Source organism: Passer domesticus, chromosome 6 (assembly GCF_036417665.1).
Source record: "Passer domesticus isolate bPasDom1 chromosome 6, bPasDom1.hap1, whole genome shotgun sequence".
Classification (NCBI taxonomy): Eukaryota; Metazoa; Chordata; class Aves; order Passeriformes; family Passeridae; genus Passer; species Passer domesticus.
The window spans coordinates 32231418-32255696 of NC_087479.1; the positions used below are offsets into that span (position 1 = coordinate 32231418).

General features: G+C 38.7%; 1 long non-coding RNA gene across 1 annotated transcript in view; it reads left to right on the plus strand.

Moving 5' to 3' along the window:
- LOC135303024 (uncharacterized) overlaps window positions 1-24279 on the plus strand; it is a 313352-nt gene that overhangs the window by 262288 nt on the left and 26785 nt on the right. The window contains exons 4-5 of the long non-coding RNA XR_010364564.1: window positions 11587-11699; window positions 12795-12886. This is a non-coding gene — a long non-coding RNA (uncharacterized LOC135303024). The remainder of the gene's footprint in view (window positions 1-11586; window positions 11700-12794; window positions 12887-24279) is intronic.

The window sequence follows — 24279 nt, forward strand, 5'->3', positions numbered from 1 at the left end:
CTAATCACCCTGTGTGGTGTCTGGAATTTTTTTAGCCCACATATTCAGAGAAAAATGTCCCTCAAAAAGTCTTGATTAAAACTGGTAATACTTAATTTAAATGTTGCTGACATAAAAGACTTCTTGTCTACAAAAAAGAAAACTATCTGCATTGTACTTTTCAACTTCTACTGCTCTAAAATATTTTAAATTTCTCCTTCAAAAAGCTAAACTCTACTTACCAGTAGCATGGATACACTTACACTGATTCTTGCTAAATTCTCTTGAACAATGCAAACTCCCAAAGTATAAGACTGTTCAGGCTCATTTGGAGTGACCTTTGAACCAGTCTGAATTGCATACAAAAATATACTTATTATTCTATCACTATAAGCACCCTTCCTGGATAGAGAAATTAGAAACATCTGTTTAAAAATTTCAACACCTAGAGCACCTAGTCGAGAAGATTAGAGCAGATCACCACTATCCTAACAGGTAACAAAATATTTTTGGTGTGGAGAGAAAGCATTTTTGTGGCTCTAGACTGCTTTCAGTTTCTCAGGTATTTTCTGAGTATACAGCAGATCTGCAGTATGTACTGCCAATTCAGTTTGTCACCTAGAAAGATAATTAGGAAATGCTGCTTGTCTTGATTTATTGGTGATTCTTTTACCCTGAAGTGCAGCCAGGAATACAGGCCCAGTCATGTACTAGATGCATTGGGGCATGAAGGAGTAACATGTATGGTAGCTTAGTGTGCAACTGTATAAATCATACCTGAAAGCCCTCAAAATGGAGCAAGGCTACCATTTTTGCAGGCTAGTGTGTTTGAATCAGGGCTTTAGGCTATTCATAAAATGTCAATCAACATTTTGTCCTTCAGTTTTTCATTTGATCACAGTGGTTCAAGTGTGCACACATTCTGTCTCTCATAGTATACTCTATTATTCAAACAGGCATAAATTTATAAAAGGAGCAGAGAGTCTCCATACTATTTTAGCTATCATGTAATTGCAGTTAGCTAGCTGCTAACTGCTGTTTAGCTATCTGTTAACTGGCTGGTTCATTAAATACTACATGCATCTTTTTAAATTATTGTTTGAATTACTTAGATTAAATTTCTTTGTGCAATAAGAAAAAGGTTACAGTCCATTGCATGTACTGATAATGAAACAAGGCCTCTTTACTTTTTAGTTCTGCATGCCTGTGAACACTGGGAAAGCACTCTTGTGTATGAAAAATATTGCTGAGAACACAATACTACCTGACCTACCTCAGTGTTATTGCACCACTTTCAGAAACACAGAGAAGAGAGTTGTTATCAAGTGGTAAGGAAAGACTGCTTTAAATTTTATCCTACTTGGGCTAATTTTACAAAGAAGTTATGAAAACATTTCAATAAAATCCCTCTAAAAACCATTATCAGGAGCTTCTGCAGTGTCCTTTCTCAGGGACTAGGCAGGCGCCATGCCTGATTTGGGTATAACATTCTGGTAAGTCATTGAAAGGTTGAGAATACAGCCACGTCTAAGAACACTTAATACACTGTGAGATCTGTTTGTACTTGAAGCAATGCTTTTGAGGCAGCTCCAGCTCTGAGAACTGCAGAGCACTGAGAGCACTGAGGTGTATGCCAGTATTTACAACAAAGGGCTGATGTGGGTGCAAATGGCCTTTTCTGAAGACAGAGCTGAAGAGCTCCTCAGAACACCATCTCTGAAACTTCAGTCCCTGGCTCCTACTGATTTCAGGGCCTCTGGCATGCTGAATACATTTAATTGATGGTTTTAATCAAACTTTATCCACAGAGAGTGTTAAAATTAAATATGGTGCTCAATTTTTCATCCTATTTCAGAGTCCAGCATTTTAGAGGAAGAGAAAGAGAGAAAAGAAAACAAAAAAGCTGTTATGATTTTCTCTTGGCAATGTGCTTTGATTTTAATTATGCTATTAACATTTTTAACACAGTTGTTTGGAAAGCTGGCTGGTATAATGAGTGAAGTCAGCGGAGCTATTGCAGTTTAGACCAGTAACTCTAGATTTCATCATCTGTGGAGAATTTTTTTTCATTTGTTCCCTTCTCTCAGACATAATTTAACATGATCATTTTTTGATGTACATTCAGCATTGCCCCCCTTCCTTTGTTTTTCAGGGAGTTTTTCCACTGTTGTCAGTGATCAACAATATTGACATATTCTTCTATCTGGCTCATCACTCTGAATCTGTGCTGGATGTCCTGGTGGTTCCATGGCCTGAGTTTCAACACACAGGGTAGAGTTCCTTTTACTGGAACCTTTGGCTTTCTCAAAGCACTACCCCTTCTCCTAATCAGAGAGTCATACCAGGGGCCCCAGGAGTTCCCAAAGCTAAAGGCTGTTCGGAGAAGAATGCTAGTAGAAGTAAAATTCTGTTAAGAAACAGAAAGACAGTCCAGTAACTGATGTCAAGACAGGAGAAGGCACAGAAACATTAGGTAGCAGGTTTCCACAAAATTGCAGATCTTCCTCCTATGAATTGTTGCAGCTGGTTTTAGCAGTCCAGCTAAATGGACTGGTTTACTAAATGGTTTAGCAGTCCAGCTAATTATTATGATCTACATAATAATCACATCCTCAGCATGAGGACTACTAAGCATTTAGACTACTGCACCTATTGGTTTTCTGGGTGAAAACCAACCTCTCCCATACTCCCCTATTCCCCAAGGTTATTTTAACCTGCATCAGTTTGTATGTGTGGAGAGCCAGGCCAAAAAGCTTAGCAAGCACATTGGAAAGGTAACACAGGCTGGATCACCTCAGTGTAAGCTGAATAGTCACAACTTCTGTCAGAGAGTTTGGAGAATTACATGAGACATATTCCACAAAATTTTTTTTCATTGCTTAAAATATTCACAGGGGATTAAAAAAAATTAAAATTTTAGCAAACAATGAGAAAAAATGGACAAATGCCTAAATTCATGGTCTTCAAAAACAATTTTTCATTCTTGAACCAAGATTTATGCACAAATTTGGGATCTAGAATGGAAAGTTTATAAGATAGTCTTAACTTTATGAGGCCTCTCTTTCATCAACAGAATCCATGCCAGTCTCAATGCAGCATTCTGAATAAATAGTAAAATAACATGACAGTTAACTAGTGTCCTGTTCATCAGACCACTCCTTAATTCAAATACCAGTCTTTACATTAGGAAGATATTTAGCTCATTTTCTCAAGTGCCAAGTAGAATCTTTTACAAAAAATGTTGAATACCAAGGTGACATGGTTGTTTCCAAAACCATAATTCACGAAGGAAATAAAAAGGTTATTCTCTTAAGACAAAAGCTTTCCATTTGTGGGATAAAAAAATAAGCACAATGTAACCTTTAGAAAATTAATTCCTGAAAAATCCTTGTGCAATGTCAGAAGTCATTTAATGCTGCCTTGGGTATGTCTGATTGAGTCAAAGATATGTTTGATTTTCGGGGAAAAACAGGATCATATTTAAAGCACTTCTGTTGAATACTTCCCACTCAAAAGCAGCTGAGTGCAAGGTTCTGCAATATTTAGTGAAGACTGTAAATTATATTTTCAGTCAGTCTTTAGATCTCATAGGACCTACATCTAGATTTGGTCTCAAGTTGTTCCCAAGACATATAAACAACTGAAATCCTATTGAGTCAATTTTTCCTATCCATATCTACAAAGCAAGATGAAAATTATGAGTGAATTCTACATCAGTAGCCTTGCACAATCATACTTTCAAGATTAGGTCCTAGAAAATCTAAACATGTAAGGAAGGCATTTTGATTATCTTTGTGAAATCGTATTCCTTACCCCATTCCATTACTGGTACAGGTAAGTGGGTGTAAATTATTCCTTACTTTGACTGTTGCATGTTTAGGATTAGCTCTCTCTATCTCAAGAAAGAGACAGATGTCTTTAATCAGCTCTTTTTAAGCTTCTGTTTAAAGCTCTCTGAAAATGTCTTTATTTTCTTTCCTCTTTCACAGTGTGATACTATGTATTCTGCAACCGTCATTCAGGGATTTTGTGAAATCCATGTTAATAGTCATCTGCAGTATTGCTGGTATCAGAAATGTAAAATGAAAGTCATAATTAAATTTATAAATGCATACCATGTACATACTTTGCAAGGAATCACAGGACCTCTGTGTTAACCTGTACTTTTGTCTCCTTTTAACTATTAGTATCTTCCTTTATCAGTTTTTGCTAGTGCTGCTTTTAACGTTTTACTGAGGTGATCAACAATAAGTCCTGAGAAAGGAGAACTGAAGACTCAGAGGGCTTTACACAAGTCATGGGAACCTAGTGCTTCTAGTAGTTCATTAGTTCAATGAACAAACTGTGAGTCTCATTTTTTCAGCACACAGGGATAAGATCCTCAAGAAAAATTTGCTTCATTGCTTGGGCATGTGCTCCTTTTTCCCTCTGCCGTATCTGGACCAAATTTCCTGTATTTTGCCCTCAGTAGCTGAGGGTGAAAGCACTCCAGACAGTCTAGCTGATAGTAACAAGAGTTTCTCAGAAATAGTTTTGGTTTTATGCTGGAGAACAGCCAAGAATTGCTTCTCCAATTTGTCTCTAAAGGCTGACATTCATGTTGTAAACACTGAAGCGCAATTGAATCACAAGCGTTATTAAACTCCTAAAGATTCATGTTAAAACACAGTTAAAATAAGAAATGCATGTAGAAAACCCTTTTTTTCAGAAAAAAACCCATATTTTGCAGGCAGTAGAAAAGCAAGCCTCCTTAAGGTATCACTTAAGCTATTAGTATGACAGGCTATTGCTAACCTCCTACTGGAATGGTGCAAGCCAAAAAAAGACCTTCTCTAGGGGAAAGCCGTCTACAGTCATTGCTCTTACCCTTGAAGTTGTCAAGAATGCCAGAAGAAATGTTGGTATTTAGTACTGTAGACTGTGTTGCTCAAAGTGTGGACAGAGAATATCAGATTAACCATTTCAGACTAAATTCAGGCCATTTCAGCATCTCAGTTAACTCAGTCAACATCTCCCCACCACTAAAAAAGAATAAATGGAGTACACTATAAGGAACACTTCCAGAATCTTAGATTGTATTCATGTATAAAAGTATGTTGAACAAGTGGGGATTCCAAGTCAAAAGCCTTTCCATATCTTCTGCATTGTGCAATGTTTGTTTAAAATCTGGTAGTTCAAAGTTTAACATGTGTAGATGGTTCAGAAGGGAATACCCATACTACTATTTAATCTATGTTGATAGCTTTTTGAAATGGTTCAAACGGATCTCAGTGAAAGGGGTTTTGCAGTTTTTGTTCAAAGAACAGAATGTACTGGGTAGATCATCAAGTTCTAGTGTGTCACCCACCCTCAACACAACCCTTAGCCAAAAATAGGGAATAGCTTATAAAGGCATGAGGTTTCTGAATGACAGCATTACTGAAACATGCATACCCTTTTTTACATCACAAAAACCCCCAACTAAAATACAGCATATTAGCTCAAGTCAAGCAAGGTCACAGCAGCAACAAAACACTGAGTTATTAGCTTACATTTAGTCTGAGGAAACAATTTCTTTTAGGCCAAGTCTCTTATGAAACCTGAGCCTGCAAGGTTTTGTAATATCAATTTTGTTTATATCAATATACTATACCTCTTTTGCTCTTAAATCTTTTAAGTTTTAGACATTTCAACTTTTTTCAGCAGAAAAGTTTACTCTTAAAGTAAATTTAAGCCTTCTAATGGCAGTTAAGCAAACTCTCTCACTAAACAAAGCTTTTTCAGCATGAAGGATAATTTATAAGGGCAAGGATTCGTCCAGTGTTAGGCAGGTCAGCCACGTGAGTACTGATGAGGCTCCTCATTTTATGAGAGTTTATGCTCTGTGTTCTCCAGACTTCTGGGAAGCTCCATGTGACATCATGTAACATGGCCAAAATAATGAAAATTCTAAGCAGAGAAAAGTGGCACTGCTAACTTGTGAACTCCAGCTATGAACACACTGGTATTCTGAGAATGGATACTCCTAAAGACAACCAGATCCCAAACAACTAGGATACCACAGCTGGTGGTAATAAATCATAGTTCTTCTGTCATTGAAGTATCACTGTTCTATCTAGTGCAGAAGTTTACTTTGGAAAAATGAAATAAATCTTAGAAAATGTAGCAAAATAGAAATGAGATGGACCTGGACCTGGATGCGACATGATGGAAAGCAGAAAAAAGTCGGTGTGGGGAAATGTAAGATAGAGACAACCTTGGTGTTACACATCCCAAGGAAGCTTCAGGCTTTGGAGGAATCTTCCCTAGAGCACAAGTGCACTTGATGAGACAGCTTTGAACAGCTGCCTCCTACTCCGAGCAGAACCAGAAAGCTGGTCCAAGTTCCACAGTTAGGTTTTAATATACTCCATCCCATACGTGATCCACATAAAAAGACTCAGAAAAGGCTTATCCACAGGCTAAAAAAGTTGAGACATTACTCAAAGGTTTTCCCATTAATGATGGTCACTTAAGTATCCAAGACATGAATAACATCAGCAAGATGCCCTTACTGTTAAAAAGTTACAAGCCAAGGACATATCAGTTGTGTGAATCCTGCAGATTGACAGAAAGAGGTGATATCTTTATGGAGTCCCCTGAAACTATTTCTGACAATGGGAAAACACTGAAACGTGCATAGCTGTTTATTTATTGTCATGGACATTGTTACAGAACATTGGCATCTCTAAACACAGTATTGGGTAACAACAGATCTCATGCCCAGCTCTCCTGTTAGTACATCTACTATAGAGGGGAAAAGAATGCACAGCATCTCAAATTCTGAAAGTTCTGCCATTAGTCAATTTGTTAGTCAAAACCAAGCATTGAAGATGGAACCTAAGCAGCCATTGAAACAAAGAAAGCTTACAAAAAACATAAAAGGAAAAATTTATATTCTGTATCAGTAGAGAAGAAGAAGTAGGAAGCACAATTCAAAGATACACAAGGAACTGATAAAGGGTAGTACTATTTTCTGTTCTCCTTATGGTAACTTTTGAGCTTCCAGTACAGAAAAGACATGCAGTGGCAGCAAGTTCAGCAGAGTTACTGGGATGGCTGGGGGCTGGAGCACTTGCCTGTGAGGAAAGGCTGACGGGATGAGGCTTGTTCAGCCTGTGCAGGAGATGGCTTTGGGGAGACCTAAGAGCAGCCTGCCAGGACCTGGAGCAGGGAGACAGGTATTAGGAAGACAAAGCCTGCCTCTGCCTCTTCATAGTGGCACATGGAGTAAGGACAAGCATTATTTGAACTAAGAAAGGTCCTAAGGAAGATCTTCTTTACCATGAGGACAACTGGGCAGTTGAAGCAGGTTGCCCAGATATTTTGTGTCCTCTTCAGCCTCATGTTTTCAAGACGAAAGCTTAGATAAAGCTCTGGGCTGCTTGGTTACTGACTTCATAGTCAACTCTGCTTTGGGCTAGAGATTGGACTAGAGACAACTGTGATCCTTTCCAATCTGAAATTACCTGCAGATTCTTACAACACTAAGCTGTGTTATTATGCATTTTCAATATACTGTGTTTGATTAAACCTTGAACCTCTACACACAACAGATACCCATGTTAAAGAGCAAATTCTAAAGCCATTATGTTTAAATAAACATCTAAAAATAATAAGCATTCTTATATTATTCAAATATTCTATATAACTATCACCTTTCTATAACTACTGGCCCCTCCACTATTATATAAGGGATCTTTCTAAATCTACATAGTACCTACCTCTTATCTGTATTCAAACAGTCCCTCTAAGTACTAGTCCTCCAACAGACTGAAACTGCTGTACATGAAAAACCAAAACAGTCCCCATTCTGTTTTGAGGCTTTGCCTATCAAAATGCTGTTGAGTACATGGATGGAACTCAAGCTGCAAAAATGTGAAATTGAGTCAAGTTTTCCCTTAGACCTATGACAGCAGCTTGTTTCAGATACTAATGTAGAAAAAGCAAAACAAATTAGACAAGCAGCACAGGAGACTGTTTCCCTATCACCCATTAGCTTCCCTTCACATCAGAACCTCCCTTCCCAGACCCCTTTGGAATAAGTACATTAATTGCAAATATATTTTCCCTCGGAAACAAATAAGCAGCAAATGCTAGCCAAAAGAGAGAATGGCCAAAGCTTCAGCTTTAGATGAAGCATCCAAAATTCTCTGAAGACAACAGAAGGAAGGGAAATGCTCATCTAGCCAAGTTGTCTAACTCCCTCACTGGACTGCAACTTCCTCCAGTGCATTTTCTCCCATCCACCCACACACAGAGCAGTTTTGGTTTATAGAGGCTTTCATACGAAATAAGCATAATGTTTATTTGAATTTCAGGTCAAACCTCACTGCCAAAAAAGGGGAAGAAAATAAAAAGGAAAAAAAATAAAGTAGTTGCTGGTTGAGATTCACATCTCTAAAAATAAGAAGGATATAAACAGATTACATTCCTATGCAGAGTGGGATGCAAACAAGAAGCCACAAGTTTAAAGATAATTTGATAGGGAAATTAATTGGACAGCTTCTAGAAAGAAAGTATAAAAAACTCTCTAATACAAAAAACAATTTCAGATTACCTGTGAGGGCTTTTTGTTTCCCTGAAGGTTCTCAAAACAGAGCAACTGGTCAGATGCTACAAAAGAGATAAAGCAGCTAGGTGCTATGTATACAGTGTGGCTGTTAATTTTGCAAGGAACATACAAGGGATAGGGGCTTGTCAACTCCACTACTCTAATAATTTCCATTTAATGTCAGTGGCATAACGTAACCTTGAATATAAAAGCAAAGCTTCATCCTAAATGAAGGAGGAACACCAACTAAGGCCTCAGTTAAGCTGTAGTGAAGCTTTACATTTCTGGAAAATTAGTTGCATAGTATCCATTTCTGAAATCTCTGCAGGGCTTGTCAAAATTGTATCCACCGTACAGAGGTTAACATTTGATCCTGAAAACACTGTCACAATGGGACTACTCAAACTGGAAATTAGCATTGGCTTTTAAAATACTGCTTGGAGTTAATAGGTTAACTGCTGTGCCTTGTACAATATGTAAAATAGGAATACAAATTGCAATCTACCTGACATGGATTGTTGGACAGCAATCTTAGTCTGTAACACCAAGGAAAGCCAAACAACTACTGACATACTTGGCTTTATATCTACTGGAGCTGGCTGCTGTTCTTACTTGAGAGTGCTGGAGCTCCTCTTAGATTGATTACTTGAGGAAGATTTTTGTAGCGCTTGGCTACTCCAAAACCTTACTGCATACTAAGTACTGAGTAAACAGAAGCCATAGATCATTTATTTGATGATTGCTCTGACAACTTATTAAATGCAATATAAATTAATATCTACACTGACCTGTTTCCTTTCATCTCTTATTTTGTATGAAAATTTACAAGTAATGTCTTTACTTGTTTAGCTAGTATAGCTGGAGGATACCGTGCATAATCTGTCAGAGAATCACTAATGGCAATGAAATAATGACAGTTTACAATCTCTGTCTGGCTCTCCTGAGTCACAAACACAATTCTTAAGCTATTTAAAATAGATGTTCTTAGACTGTAATCAATTCATTAGACAGCAGTAACACCCTGCCTACCCAGAAGAATCCAGGTACCTTCTGCACAAATACTACTCAAAGTTTGTATTAATTTGTATTAGAAATTTTGACAAAGTGGTTGTTTTTATGGGATAGTACAATTAGCAAATTTGAAAGACACCTATTCTTTAGGATGTTTAACTCCTTTCAAGGAGTGAATGCAATTTCATTACTAAAAGAAGCACCCTTTAAATGATCTGCCAAACTAAGTTTTGTCAGAAGACTCAGATCTTCAATGCAATTATGGAGACCTCATATTTACCCCAAAAGGGAGAAAAAAAAAGCAAGAAAACAGAAAAGCAGAAAGACTTAAATGTGGTGCAGGAGGCTTGTTCTTTACTGCCTGAGATTATTGTTTAGAAACAATCATGTCAATTGTGCCAATGACTGCCTTTTTACTTCAATTGTGCTTTTTGATGATAGTGCAAGTATATAAAATCAAATTAATAAATAAATAAATCTCCTTCTAGTTTAGAAGAGGAGAGATATTTCCATGGATATACAGTGGTATTTCCTCTTCACATGATCTGTATGATGTGACAACATTCAGAGGAATCCAGTTCTGAATCACTTTTGCTAATGCATCATTTTAATATCTCCTGAAGGAGAATCAAAAGTCGTGGGAACCACAAAAGTTATGGAAAGGAGTAGAAAATTATGGAAAGGAGCGGAATTAACATATGGTTTTTTCTTCCCATATGTTAGTCTCGAATGGAGGTTTCTTATAAAAAGATATATTTTAAATAATTGTTAGATATATATTTTAATCATTGCTGTAGAGCATGGAGACAACACAAGGGGAATGCTAGGAATACAATAAGGCAATAAGACTAGTAGATGTGAAAGAAATTTATTTCATCAAGCTAGAAGTTGGAAGGTCATTGGGGTGGGGTGGGGTGGGGTGGGGAGAGGAAAGGTGTCATGGAAAAACAGTCTTGTGGCCAGAATTGAAGGTAACCTTGGACTCATCCCATCTATGGGACGCAATGCAAGAGAAAGCATGAAAAACATTATGCAAGAAAATAGTTGATTGCATGAATTGACTGATTTTAGAGTATGCCATAACTAAGCTTCACAAGACATAACAAACTGCATTTTTAGCTGTTGTCACACTGCACCAGCAACACATTCAGTATTGCCCAAATATGTATCAAGCATATGCCAGATAGTTGGATTTGCTTTCCAAAAAGGGAAGACAGCGAAATTTTCTTCGGATGACTATTAAACATGTGCTACCACTGAATTTGGAGAGACAAACTCTCTTGATCAAGTTAAAATCCTCTCTTAAATATGCATTTAGGTCATCAGACTGATGGAAAGTTGAACGGAAACAGATATATTGTCATTTTTCTAAATACAAAATGCAGTACAACAAAAACATGTCTTTCTGCTTTCCTCAGGTACCTAAATCTTCCTTCTTCCTGCTTTATGCATTTCAAACATCAATTTCACATAATTCATGGGCCTATTAAAAAAAGACCACAGCAGCTTCCTACAAGTCCAACATTTTCATAAATTTTTTAAGCCCCCTTAGATAGTAAGTAACATACATCCTCAGTATCAATGTGGTTTTAGTAACAATCCTGGCAAAATGAAACTTCTCCCTCATATTGCAAAATGAGAAACACTTCAACTAAACACAGCCCGGGCCTGTTGCCACCACAGCAAATATGACTTTCATTACTTTTCAAAAGACTGGACTCTTTCGCAAGAATCATATTCACATCACCTTTAGTCAAAGCCCTTAACACTTAAGAATTAAAATGACACGGAAAAATTAAACTCATAGAACAGAAAAAGAATGAAGAAAGAGAGTTAGGACTGAAGTTCCAGAATCCTTTTGTAGAGTAAAATTTTCCCCTAAAGTCTCACCAAATAATCCATTCCACCAAATATTTCGTAAAGGCACATGTGAGAACATTTGACACACTCTCCTGTGGTGAGAGCATGTGAGAGGCATCTCTAAGATGTTTGGTCTGCTCATCCTGCTTTGTCATTCTTCCTAGACTCCCTTGGCCTTCTCGCTATCTGTCTGACAAAGCTCTGTGCCACACCATCTGCGTGCCAGATTCCTCTGACCGCGATGAACCACAAGCAGGGAAGGACTGAAAGTTCTCCAGTGAGTGTGCTAAGGCGCTATTCTTCTAATTACCTTCTTTAATGAGCTGCTTATGGAATTTATTTCTTTTAAACAAGGCAATGAAGTCATAATGTCATTCACGCAATGATTAAAGAACATTTCACTTCTGGGAAACAGCTATTTTACTCTTTTATTGGGCAAGAAACAAGGAGGAGTTGGATACTGGAAAGAGCTTGACCTATTTATCACATCCTCAGTTTCTACAGGTCACAGACAAAAGAATGAGTGGTATTATCCATGCCCTTCCTTGTCAAAAATGTTAAATTCCTATGTGATAAAAAAAGACTTTTCTGCATAGCAAAAATCCTTCCAGAATTTTGGCATTTGTCTATACCTTCAGAAGTTTTATCAGTAAATCTTATAGACAGCTAATCAACAGACTAAAACTACAGACACGCAAAGCCAAGAATAGCCATTCAAAAGCCCCAGTCACCTCAGAAGTCATTACAACCATCTGTCATGATGTCAAGCCAAAGAAGGCTGGCACAGTCAGTGGAGGGAGAAGTTACCAATAGCCAGGCTGTGTGCTGTAAGCCAGCATGTGAAGTACCTCAGAGCAGGCAACTGAGCACAACATCTTACAGCATAAACCAGATCTACAGACATACCTGGCTGTGGAGCAGGTCAGCCATCCTTAACACCCAAATTACCACACAAGGTCTCTCTGAAGTTCAAAAACCAAACTACTAACTCCAAAAAGTCTCACAAGGGCTTTTCATATGCAAGAAGATGATGATCCTGGAATCTTGTGTACACTGCTAGCAGTTAATCTCACTAGAATAAAAAAGGTAACTGCAGTCTACTCACAATATGAGTTGGAACTAAGCCAACCTGGAGCAAGGAGGTAGTGGAAGGAAAGGAATGAGAACCATAGTGTGAAAAGGGGTCTTTTTTATCCAAGGGCTCTCTTGGACAAAAAAAGCAAAGTTACCAAAAACAGCTTTGTTATTTACTCCCAATTTTTTTATGATATTGTCATTCACAAGTGAAATCCAGGCCCTACAGACAATAGAATGATAGGTGATTTTGTGATTGTGTGTGATTCTGTAACAATCAGGATATTTCCTTTCATAGGTACAGCCTTCAGTTACAAGAGGTAACTGAAGAGGGAACTGATGCCTAGTCATGCATGAGGAATCCCAAATATACATCTATATATAACATGGGTAAGTCACGGCATGATGCATTCTAAACATATGAGTCAGCATATTCAACAGCTCAAGCCACGCATGGGGAAAGTTCTTCCTGTTCACTAATGACTAACATTAGTCAGTCCTAATAAGCAGAACCAAGGGAAACATGTTTGTGACAATACACTGTCTCGTCGTTTTATTTATTTATTAAGCAAAGGTTTCTTGAGTTCATGTTGTCTGCACATTACTTTAGCCTCGGGTACAGGATTTCTTGAGGTTTTGATTTTTGTTCCTTTAAAATCACAGTTGTGATAATCCAGTCCCTGGGATTCACTAGGTCATGTTATCATATCAATCAATTGAATAAAGCAAATACCCTACTAAAGAAAGCTGCAAACAGAAAGAACTAATTTAAGCCATAAGAGCTTACAATAAGCCAGTATGAATCTTTTCATCAAGCAACTCCACATTAGCAATATTATGCAAAAAGCAGAGATACCTATTGAACAAATTAGCAGATTCTGTTCAACAGGCTACTGTTCCAAAGCACAGAAATGGTAGGAATAGAGTATGAGAGAACAAAAGATAAATGCAGTCTGAAGATCATAATTTTTAGTAGAAAATCATGTCACAGCTATTTAACAGAAGCATGTTTTGCTCAAATCAAGGTTGATATAGAGGGATATTTTAAAACTTAAAATGATCAGTCGCAATTTTTATTGCTCTGTGTCACGCTACATCCTGAGCTGCTGCACATTTATACACTGCAGATCTTTGAAGTCATGTTAAATTGACCAACTGAATTATATTTTTAGTATCTTTGGTAAGATTTCTCTCTTAAGAGGGCAATTTCCCAGCAAAGTTGCATTGTAAAACATCCATGAGACCTTTAAACAATGCAGCTGTGCTACCCAGAGGAAAAATTTACTTTATTTAGTCACTGTATGTAGTATTACTGTCATATAATGGTAAATTTTAGGATCTGTGTCAAAAAAGCAATTAAGCATGACTTCAATTAAACACACAATATTACCCAAACTGATTCAAATAGAATAGGATACTAGCTGGAGTACTGCGTTAATCAGGAATGCTTTTCTGGATCAGACCTTGACACAGAACAACATCCAAGTAACCAGAGCAAGGGTTTCTTAGTCCTAGTACATGAGCACTGTCAAACAGAGCTCCAGCCTCATGACCATTCTCTTCCCACAGCAAGCAGTGGGTCAGAACAGGAGCACTCGCTCCAGTCTTGCCTGTGCAAAGTCTGGCTGCTCCCTCCAAGCTGCAGAACTAGATCATTCTCTCCCACTGAACCTATTATGGAAAGACCAGCTTACAACAGGCAATAGAAGCACATGGGTTTTAATTTTTCAAACCAACAAGCAAGATTTCTGACCAGTTCATCTGTCAACACACTTATTCCTGTGACATTTGGGGTGACAAATGTGGTGGCCAAGAACTTACCGCAGTCTATTTCCACTACTAGTACATTCATTTGGCTCCAGCTAAAACACTTAAATCCAAAGGACTCCACAACTAATATTTTCTTCTGTTTTAAATGACTAATCTCTTTCTTAATTGATTGTTAATTAAAGGCTTTTGAATACCAACACCACAGGATGAAATTCTCTCTAGAGGCAGCATTGCAAGCCACAACTAAGGTTTCCCCATTACATCTTCTTGCATTTATCATCTCTAAGTAGGCAGCTTTTGCCTCTGGGGTAAAAGCAGAGTTCAACAACTGCTTGGTCATCTCCTTCTGATTCTTCCTTCTGCTGTCCTTCCTGATGTGAAATGAAGAGCAGCAATTACTTCCAGTACAGAACAGACTGAGAGGTAGGTCACCAGTTGAGTAGCTCAGCTTTAGGGAAAAAACCTTTAAGATGGTCACACTGCAGTAAAACAGTGTTTAACTAGTTAATTTGGAAAGCAACACAAAAGTGAAGAAAAAGGAAATGCAGCTGCTGCTTACAAGCAGTCATCAAACCATCACAGTTGTACTTTCTTTCTTGCCAGTTCCTCAGTCACTAACAATTTCTGATCCAGTACAACAGCTGTAACATTGTATATAAATGCATTAATGCTCTGCTGAGATATGCTGTTTGGGAGAACACTAATTTAAATAATCTTTTTAGGTTTTATTTTTGTTATCTCACTACTGATGATTTACAGATTTCACAGGAAGTCTTCTATCAGCCAATGCATGACTGCACAACGAAAGAATCTCCATATTTCAGGGAAACATGTAGGCCAATTGTTTGCTGGAAAATGTACAGATGTAATCTGGGAATGCTCAAAGATTCAACAATAAGTTATTTTTTGTGATGTTTTTCTGCAGACACTCTGCTTCCACCGGAACAATGGCCTTATATGTAGAAACCTGGGCTGTAACTTCCTATGACGTGCAGCACGCTACCATAAATGCTTTCCCCTTAACTCATCAAATGTCCCAGGCTGCTGCTCACTCTCAGATGTGAACAGCCAAGGAATGTCACCATGCAGTACTACACTAATGCATTCCAGTGCTCAAGATGTCACCAAATATTACCTACAAAGGCTAACACTTCACTGTGTACTCTGGGCAAATATTGCTGCGAATCTGGGCCAAGAGAAAGAATTTTCTCCTTTTTTTCCCTGTTTTTGTCATTGTTATTAATTTTGGTTTTTTGTTTCTAAGAGCTTTTTTTTTTTTTAATGTCTTAACTACATTTTTCAATCTGCTGTCCCGGAGTATGTGCCTCTGAATGATTCTTCTTGACCATATTATATCTAAAATTATGATGCAAGGAAGCTTAGGATACTTCTATCAGGAAGAGCAAATTATTTCAGAAAGAAACAAGTTATGAAAACTCTTAAAAATAAAATCAAGAGGTTGACATTTGTAACAAAGAAAGTCTATAATACATATAAAATTTTCACTCCACTCATTATCATCATAAATGCAATATTTAATCATATTCTGCTTTGATAAATGTTAAGAATGACATTCTAGAAATATATTTCAGTGGTTTGCTCTCTATGTAATGTAGAAACAATCAAGCTATGATGAACATTCATCTACTATTCAACTGTTATCTACTTCATAAGACAAGGAAATAAAATAAGTAACCTATACAAAAATTTACTACAGTATGATATCACAGCAGGAGTGAACACTGCTGAGAAACTACAGACTTTAAAACTGTGTTACTGCACTGGAATTTTGCTGTGCTAATTAAAATCCTACTGGAAATCTGAACCTGTAAAAGAGACATTTACATTTAAGAAACAAGGTACAACAAATTCCACAACTGAACTAGAAAACAGAACACACACGAAATTTCGCCACTGGTTCTTCACACCGCTAGTTTCTCAAATCAATACCCACTTTTTCCTCCCCAGACAAGATTCTTACCAGTTATCCATTTGTCTCCTAATTACCTGTTTTCATTTCCAGACTACCATGTCCAGACTGCAGGTTCAATTTCCTAGTGCATGATATTGCAACTCCTGCACTACTCTGTTAAGCAAACAATCTTTCACCATTCACTCCTTTGACTTGTGTCCCTTGTTAAATCACTATTCTATAATCTGACTTTCTAATCTTTGCTATGACTTCTATGATTATATCACATTAGCAAGACAAAACAAAAAACAGGCAATCTTTCATAGCATTTTGTTATTCTAAAAAGAGTAAAGTACTGCAGTCTCCCAAGTGCTGAGAATGAGCTGTGAATGTGAATGAAGGTTTACAACAACTTCATTAAGCAGATTAGAGGAAGACAGTCCTTCTGATCACAAACAGGTGAAAAAAGGAAGAAAATGCAGCTTTGTTTTTTTTCTGCTTGTGAGGAAGGCACTAATCAATGCAATAACCCAACTTCTCTACCTGATCCTCAGTTGTTTGTGAAATGCAATGAAGGAAAAGTAAAAAAACTCAAAGTATCAACACATACAGAGTTTTACTCCACATCTGATAATTGTAATAATTAATAGTTATTATTTATTGTCACTATGCTTTCCATCCCAAATACCTCTCTTCCTGGTTGCATTTCAGAGATGAAAGGATCTCAGGGTGAAGGCTAGTTCAGCTTACCCCATAACTTCACATAGAGAGAAAACAGCTGTTGCAGATTTAACCTAATAATACAGCCACCACCGTTTCACAGAGCTCTGGCCTCACTATTTATAGGGATAGTATTAGTTTATTTGTTTTAAAAACCTACTACAAGAATAGGAGATCAAAGAGAAGCAATTAATAAGGTATAAGTTATGTTTACTGATGCTTCTGTAATTCAATAATATAAAATTTTACTCTCCAATTTAAACAGATATGAATACCATAATGTGAAAAAAACATGACTCCAAATGAACTCAGGAACAAATAAGCTGTGGAGTAGAAAAACCTGTGATTATTTAAAATGAATACTTGATTTTATTATTTTGGTTATCTCTACCTCTGTCTGAACAACATTAAGATTATTGTTTATAACATTATATTATATCATCTTTTGCAAATGCTGTATATTCAACTTAAATTTTAGAGTTTTGTTCAATGCTAATGAGTGCAGTATTCCAAAAGCAACATGTCCACATTATTTGGACTCTCACTACTGTCTTCAGATTCAAGTAGCAGCAAACCAAAGCCAAGACCTTATTTTCCTTCAAATCTAGGATTTATTTCTGTGGCTGATTTCAAAAAGGTGATTTTTAAGCAGGCCTAAAAAGTCAAAAATTTATAACATTTTAAACTTTTTTTGCTGCTTTCATAAGATGATCCAAGATCAAAGCTTTTACTTTTATTGTTTTTAGTTAGACACTTTAAAAATAATGAAAATATCAATCATATTGTGAAAAGATTTCAGAGTTGATTTTTTAAAGAAATCCCTCCTTAGACTTTCAATTTTGATTGAAACCATTTTATTTCTAAAAGGTTCTACATATATCTACCTAAATAACAGTCACTGAAGACTGGCAGATAATACTGGGGAGGTCTGCACAAGAGATCTCTCTTGTATTTTGACTAAAAGCAGTGTTAACAAAAAAAAAAATGAAGGCAATTTGCACCAGAGAGGATTCAGCTTGACAGACTGGAATTGACACAGCAAGGCTTCCTGACACTGCAACTATTGGATTTTTGCAGTCTGTCCACAGTTGGAGCTCACTAGGGAGTTTCATCAGATTTGTTCTTACCACCCTATAAATATGGGATTTGTCCTTACAAGTCCCTGTTGTTTTGTCTTTCTTCTTTCTCTGTACCTACAGAGAGAGATGTAAACAAGTCCAGCAATAGAAAAGTACATGAGAGGGCACCTTTTTCTCCATATTTCCAGGCAGGAAAGAAAGACCTGGGAGGGGGAGGAAAAGATCACAATGTGATCTCGAGAAGCCATGCAAATTCCAGAAAACATGAGAGAAAGAGCATTACTGGAAAGGATTTTTAAAAGTAATGCCACTGATTATTATGCCTGTTTCCCTCTCAGCTCCTTCAGGCTGGATACTGAAGGGACTATTTGAGATGGCAGCCTGTGGTTGAGAAAAAGGAATCAAAGTTGCTGCAGCACTGGGCAGATAAACTAAAGCAGCCAGAATCTGATATATGGAAACAAGAGACAAGCTGGCAGTACTAAAGCAGAAAGCAAAGGACAATTTCAATAAAGCACTAGTTAAAGAGAAAAAACACTGTAGGGCTGCTTTAGGCATGTGACAGGTTACTTAGCATACACAACCCAAACGTTTCTGCTATTTAGCATTCCTATGGCATGCTTTATGGGGCCTGAAAGACATTAACTTCTGTTTGTACACTTTCTGTGAAGCAAGAGCCACCTTGTCTGGATGCCATTCAGTGATTCTCACTGCACTCTCCCTTATATTTAGTGAATCACACTTTCAAAGGCTGAAGTGGAGTGAGAAGAGAACCTCAAAAAAACTGTGAAGTGACTCTTTCCTTCATTTTGCACACAGGTACCTGAATGATGAGAGCCCTGAACAAAGTAATTTGGCACAGTTCAAACTCCCAGAAAACTCTTTGGGTAGAAGATAATTACTTTCTGGTTAGCACATCACATTCCAGTCTAATTATGAACAGAAATAGGGTATCTAACTACAAAGCTTCTCAGGTTATGCAACAGTATAAAGAAACCTCTCTTTCTCTTGCATGCACTTACATACCACTTCCCTGAAAATACAAGAACTATCTTTTACATGTTAGAGAGGAGCTATTTCCAATTGCAAAAAAAGAAAAAATATATTTAGAAAGAAAGAATAAAAGAAAAGCAGGCTGTAAAGCCATTGTTTTCAGAAGCACTCTGGCAAAATGTTATTTAGCACTTGACTACCCTTGTGCCCAGAAATCCAAACTTTTGAAATTTAAGGTTTTTTTAATGGTTTACTGCTATGAATGTAGGTAACCAGTTCATTACTGTCTGCCTGAATCTACAATAAGCCTGAAACAACTCCCTACATGATATTTATAACTTTATGAACCAATCATCACAGGATAATTGGAGCACTGAAGTGACTGAGCAGTTTAAAACACATAAAAAGCAGTCTCTTCCCTGTCATAAAGCTGACATACACTCCTTTCAGGTATTTGAAGTAGGTGTTTCAGGCAGGCAGTGACTGAACAGGCAAAGGCATAGATTGTCTCATGGTGAATAATGTCTGACCCATCTCATTGTGTTCTGTGACAAAATTTCTGACTAAATTTGCAGATAAGGGAAAGTTTCCTCAACTTTAGCAAGGCTTCCAAGCACTCTCTTGCAATAATCTTGTGCACAAGAAGGACCATTACTGGCCAAGTGGGTGGCTTAGCTGGGTGAATAGCAGCTGGGGTCATCCTGTTTACCATCTTCCTCTCACAATCCGGAGGACACAACAGAGTGAAGGTTAGTCATGTTTGCAGATGGCACTAAACTGGTAGAAACCAGTTAACAGACTTGAGAGCACGACTGCCACTTACAGAGAGCCCAGCAGGCTGGGGAAAAGGGCTGACAGACACTTCATAAAATTCAGTGACAGCAAATGGCAAGACCTCCAACTGGGAAACAAAACGCTCTTGCACGGCTGGAGGTAGGGACTGAGTGGGAAGCAGTGCTATTGAGAAGTACCTGGAAGTACCTAGAGAGGGGTCGAGCAGCATGTGAGCCAGCCCTCCACTCCTGATGGCCTAAAGCACCCTGGGCTGCATTCACAGGTGCAGAGGTAGGTACAACAGCAAGGGAAGCAATCAGCCTCTCTACTCAGAGCACTTGTTGGACCATATCTGGATGCTGCATTCTGTTCCGAGCCCCTCAGTACATGAAAGACATTAATAAAGTGCATTAAGTTCAACAGAGAGGTACCAAGGTGGTTTGGGGCTGGAGCACTTGACCAGTAAGGAAAAGTTGATGGATCCATCCTTTTTCAGCCTGCTCAACAGATGGCTTTGGGAGGACCAAACAGCAGCTTGTCAGGGAAGGAAGATATAGAAACGCATGTAGAGTAAAAGTGAGACAACCAGTCTTTCTCCAGGGCCAGCAAGGCTTCTCTGCTGTATGGCAGCCATTCCACGCTCTGCTCCACAGCTGAGGTACAATATCTAGGACCACAAATCATACAAGAGCATCTTGGAATTACAGCTCTACTGGGTCACTGTGGGCTTATTTCCTGTGAAACCAAGCCTATAAAAGTTCATGGTAAAGACACCTGAATGAAAAACTATCAGCAATTAAGAAACATGTTGGGAGGGATGCATACAGAGAGCCACATGCATTCTTCATATTCCAAGTACCCACTCCTGTGGGTACATCTGTGCTATACATCTGGGGATTCACAGCCAAACATGCACAGGAGTCCACCTTCAGACAACATCAGGCTTTAAAGTTTATCACCAGAATTTTCCCTTTTTCTTCCAAGGTGGTTTGCTGTTCCTCTCCCTCCCAGAGTTCAAGGCAGGACAGGGACTTCTTGCCCCATACACCTACCCAAAAAGCAGATAGCAACTGTTTTCATCTCTGCTGAGCCCCTAGCAGGATATGTGGCAGAGCTTGAATCAGTTGTACCTACAAGCAGTAACAGATCAGACAGCCGCTCCCTGATTACTGTAGTGAGACACGTAACCCTGCTTCAGCACGGTACCAGACAAAAGTCCCATGACTTTCCTCATCTGTTCAACTATTTGGGCTGACTGCAACTTGCTTTTACACAAAAATCTACCTCCCTCCTATAATGGCAGTCACATAACAAATTTAACTTTTTTCACAAGGGACAAGCAAAGCTACTGCAGTGGCTCGGTGAAAGCATCACTGCAGCTTTTCTACTGAAATGGTGCTGTGGGGTAGAGCCTCAGAAAACAGATATCCTTGGAGACTTCCAAGTGTGGGTATACTTCTTCTTTCCCCTGGAAACTAGATTCCACTTCAGCATACCCAGAGAGAGGCTATCCTGAGCACTGGCTGTCCTCTCTGCTGGAGAGGGCAGTAACTCATCCCTCAAAGCACGGCCACAGCAGCTCCCACCAGGCTCACCTCCCTCCTGACCCCCAGCAATCCCAGCAGCCAGCTAAGGACTCCTCAAGGCTCCCCACTTAGCCCTTCTTTGCTTCTCACTGCACACATGCACAGCAGCCAACCACAAAAACTTAGTCAGAAACAGGAGATATTGACACTTAGTGCAGCACTCCTATCCTTGGCTGCTGTGTGTCTTTAAAGCTTAAGGTGGGGCTTTGTCATCTAGATTGTTTATTTTGTTTGCTGGCCTGCTGTTACTATGTACTCTACAATGAAATGGGCTTTGTCACCATGTTATATGTGATTCCAAGGCAATGACAGGAAGCTGTGTCAGGGAAGGTTTAGGCTGGAGTTTAGAACAAATTCTTTACCCGGAGGGTGGGTGGGCACTGAACAGGCTCCCCGGGGAAGTGATCACAGCACCAGCCTGACAGAGCTCACAAGCATTTGGACAATGCTCTTTGGCACATGGTGTGACACTTGGGATGTTCTGTGCAGGGCCAGGAGCTGGACTTGGTGATCCTTGTGCATCCCTTCCAACTCAGAATATTCTGTGACTCTGTTCTATGATTTTCCAATAGCACACTACAAGTTTAAGCGAAGGCATACAGAAATAAAGACCTCTCTTATATCTGACCTGTTTCTGTCTTTAGTTCTGCCCATGCACATAATATTTCAGTAAGCTTTCTGTGAGGAACCAGGGGACTCCAAAGCACACTTTCATGTTATAATGACCTCCCAGAATTAAATCCTAGTGCGGACATTTGAGAATGTGGGAAGGGTCTTCAGCTAGTGAGCATCCCACAGATGGCTCCATTGAGCTTTACAGAAAGCCTCTAAGGCCCCAAGAAACAACTCAAAAAGCTGTTAGGACTACCAAGACAAGATGCAAGTTCAGCGTGTTGATGAAATTAGCTTTAGAAAACATGGGTGCTTTGGCAGACCAGTATTGTCGGGGGTCCATTTTTTAACCGAGTTTTTTCTCCATTTGATCCTTTTTCCCCTTTTCAACTACATTTTATTTTCTCCTCTCTCTTTTGAGTCTTTCCAATTATTTCTTTCCCCATTCCCATGTTCACCACTTTTTCATAGCCTTCTCTTTCCTAACAGCTGCATGCCAGCGAAAAGTGACACCAGATGAGAATCCTGGATGACAGTGACATTGTTGATCCTTCTCTTGCTAATTCATTGAACTACACAGAAGGAAAAATCCCCACTGCTGTTCATGTCTAATTTAACTTTGAAGAAATACTAGGTCTTAACAATTTCAACAGAACGGTGCTTTCATTTTTTGTTCTTACTACCATGATTTTTCTTCACATTTATATAGTTCAGAGGCTGTTCTTGCTTTTTATCAATAAGATAAACAAGAAATAAGATCAGATATTTCCTTCCATTTGTACTTACTCCTGAAGTATATTCCCAAACATGTTCTATCATCCTACCCCGGGAGGGAGGGAGGGAGGGAGGGAGGGAGGGAGGGAAGGAAGGAAGGAAGGAAGGAAGGAAGGAAGGAAGGAAGGAAGGAAGGAAGGAAGGAAGGAAGGAAGGAAGGAAGGAAGGAAGGAAGGAAGGAAGGAAGGAAGGAAGGAAGGAAGGAAGGAAGGAAGGAAGGAAGGAAGGAAGGAAGGAAGGAAGGAAGGAAGGAAGGAAGGAAGGAAGGAAGGAAGGAAGGAAGGAAGGAAGGAAGGAAGGAAGGAAGGAAGGAAGGAAGGAAGGAAGGAAGGAAGGAAGGAAGGAAGGAAGGAAGGAAGGAAGGAAGGAAGGAAGGAAGGAAGGAAGGAAGGAAGGAAGGAAGGAAGGAAGGAAGGAAGGAAGGAAGGAAGGAAGGAAGGAAGGAAGGAAGGAAGGAAGGAAGGAAGGAAGGAAGGAAGGAAGGAAGGAAGGAAGGAAGGAAGGAAGGAAGGACCCCTGCACCACTGGGTGGGAGAAGGTAGAGAACTGGGAATGGAGTTACACCTGGGAAGGAGAGAGGGGTGGGAGGAAAGTTATTTTAAGATTTGTTTTACTTCTTGTTATCCTGCTCTGATTTTCACTGGTGATAAATTTGATTAATTTGTCCAGGTCATGTCTGTTTTGCCTGTGATGGTAATCTGTGAGTGATCTCTCCTGCCCTTATCTCAAATCATGTGGCTTTCATTATATTTCCTCTCCCTTGTCCCACTGAGGGAGGGTAGCAATAAAGTGGCTTTGGTGGGCACCTGGCATCCAGCCAAGGTCAAGTCACCATAATGTTCTGCCACAAGTCTCTGGAATGCTATAAGGAATGCAAAAGAATCACACATCATTTTGTTGTTGAGGATTGTGTTATAAACGTAAACAAAAACATGTACAGCTACATAAACCTGTTCTTCCTTATTTCCACTGCTTGTAGGAATTTTATGTTCCTTCCATGGTGTCAAGATATTTGCAATTTTTCCAGATGGGAAAAATACAAGGCCTCAGCCTCAAAGATTTCTCAAGATAGAAAATAACAGCAATGTCACAGATAACACTGTCTGGATTAGAATAAGATAAATAAGGAAAAATCAAGTTGGCAGGGATAGTCATTAACTGCTATTTCTATTATGTCACTGTACATTCCACTTCCTTCATTTTTAATTTTCATTGTCTTTTACATGAACCAAAGCTTTAGAAAATAAGTCAGCAAACTTTTCACTTCTCCTTTTTATTCTGTGTAAATAAACTTGAACTTTAGGCACAGCAACCTTCACCTTATTTAGCCTTCAGATAACTCTTTTTCAGTTTCCCCCAGTCACTCCAAGATGACCTTTGCAGGCAGTCAGGAAATGTCTAGAGATTATGAGCAGTCCATTGCTTTGAAGCCTTGTAAAACTTGTGCCAGTAGTAGAGAACATAATTTTCATTTTATTTTTAATAAATTTTCAGGGAAGGGAATAATAAAATCTTAAAAGGCAGATTACACACACTCTTGCCTTCTTTGCAGGCTTGACTTCC